We start from the raw sequence: 2523 nt of genomic DNA, 5'->3' as shown, positions 1-2523 counted from the left end.
TCCAGTGGGGCTTCTGCGACAACTTCACAAATGATAGATAGGGGAATTTGCCTAGGATCCTCCGACAAGATCAAGTAGATCCTCTGCCGCCAATGATAAAGTGGATGATCAAAAGAATAGTCAAATGGAGTATTATGTCTGCTAATTGCATACTAAATAGTTGTATTATCAACATATATAACTAGGGTGATTGCATTCCTCCACCATTGATCATCATGATTTTATAAGACCCTTCTGCACGGTCTCATTTCTGAGCAAGAGCAATATTTTATTTGGGAAAGAAATCGTTATCGTCGGCCCTCGTGAGTTTAGAGGTTCTGTGGAGATTCTTCTACCAGTCGGTTTAGTGCTCGATCTTAAAGGAAATGGTGTAGATGTCACCAAACATTGCATTCCATGTGTACGACACCGTAGGGTGTGTGACTTTCCGCAAGATGGATAACAGTAAAATGTCCTATGGATTCCAGCCGGACCCAGAACTAAAAGAGCTACTATCGTATGAGCTATGAAAGGGTTATACCTTTAAGTACATGTGAAGGGAACCCTTATCCTGGAGCATGACTTAGAAGGTCTGCTTGATCAGCTTGATCAGGAGCTCTCAGGAGCTCTTCATACCTGGTACAGATGGTCAGAGGGTTCACTTTTTTTAATATAGCAACATGATATGTATCTGATATATTCAGCCTACCTTATATTCATAGCATGATATGTTCTGACTATATTTCGACACGGACTATATATTGTACCTTTTTGAGGCGTTAGCTTATGTTCGATCTGTAACATCTTTATGAGAGTAGATTAATAGAAATTTCTCTCAAAATGTGCCTTTTTTGCCAGTTGCCTTTTTTTGCGATGGATGAAAGCCACGAACCACGCGTTGGTTCAGAATTTCAATGAACAAAGAACGAAAAAATAAATCTTTAACAATAAATAAAATTTAAATAAAAATAATCACCAATGAATAAATAACAAAACAAATTTCTTTTGAAAATCAACCAACTAAAATTAAAACTTTAAAAACATATTTTGAAAAATTAAATGTGATAAAAACAACAAGAAAAGAAAACAAATCTGTTGAGTGGATTCTCTCTTTTTTGGAGTTTCTTACTCTTTGTGCATGCAGCACAACCATCTTTATCTGCATTAACTCTCTTCACATCCCCGCAGAATTTCACATTCTGCACAAATCCCACAAAACTCTGTAAATCTTCTTCAACAAAATCAACCTTTTCATGTGACACATTTCTGTAAATTCAACATCACAAACTCTCTACACATCTCTACAAATTTCAAATTCTTTGATGATCAGTGTGAGGCCCCCTTCAACGGATGTTAAGGCTTCTGATTTCTTCATATATTCCCCACAAATTCACATGTGTGAATCTGCATATTTTCCCATTACCTCTTGAGTTGGATGTGAGTTCTAGTGTTTTCCTTCCCAACTTTCCTTCCCAACGTGACGGTCACCGCTTGGGTTAGATGTGAGTCCTAGTGCTTTCCTTCCTAATGTGACACACATATTTTCTCGTTACCTTCTGAGTTGGATGTGAGTCCTGGTGCTTTCCTTCTCAATGTAACACACATATTTTCTTGTCACCGCTTGGGTTGGATGTGAGTCCTAGTGCTTTCCTTCCTAGCGTGACGCACATATTTTCTTATCACCTCTTGGGTTGGATAATAGTCCTAGTGCTTTCCTTCCTAAAGTGACACACAAATTTTGTTGGATGTGAGTCCTAGCGCTTTCCTCCTCAATGTAGCAGATATTTTCTTTGGAGTCGGATGTGGGCCTCTGTGTTTTCCATCTCGATTTGGTCCTCCCACATAATCCTATTCTCATATTTTGAAATAAGTTTCAAGACCACCTTAAATGGATTATGACATATGATACTTATTTCAAGATTGATACCCAAATTTCAATTTCCACCTCGGGGCCAGCACTTATATACTGACTCCTATCCATTATAAATACCTGAAATTTCATAACTCAAAATTCACTCTCCAGTCCCCAGCGAGAGTCCCAACTCGATTTCAATCAGACGATCACCTGCTAATTCCCCAGCAGAAACAAATCACACACAAAACTCTACACGTACTTCCGGGTCTGTTGACTTAGGAGTTTGTATTGGTTTTTATTGATCTCGTCGGTTAACGTCAATATGCGCGGTGTGCTTGCCTAACACACCATGCCTATTGGAGGTCCATTTGTTGACCTCACTTTTGGTTGAGGTTTAGTTTTTCCTCTTTATTAGTCTATGTTTTAGCCATAGGACATTCCTATTGACTATTCTTACAAAACTAGAAATGTAACCCTCACCAATAGAAATTCCAAACACTTCTCTACTCAACTTGAAGTTCCTTATGTTGGTCCTAACCTCTAGCACTTAGTAGGTGGGGTCACTATGGGGGAACTCAAGATGAGTCACCCTTAGGACTGCTGGACCTTAGGGTTGACCCTGGGTGTTGGTCTAGGGCTTAAGGTACATACTTGCACTCACAATCACTCACAATCCTAAACTTAAACTT

Source organism: Phalaenopsis equestris, unplaced genomic scaffold (assembly GCF_001263595.1).
Source record: "Phalaenopsis equestris unplaced genomic scaffold, ASM126359v1 Scaffold233549, whole genome shotgun sequence".
In the NCBI taxonomy this organism is placed as follows: Eukaryota; Viridiplantae; Streptophyta; class Magnoliopsida; order Asparagales; family Orchidaceae; genus Phalaenopsis; species Phalaenopsis equestris.
Note: the sequence above shows the minus strand (reverse complement) of the source record.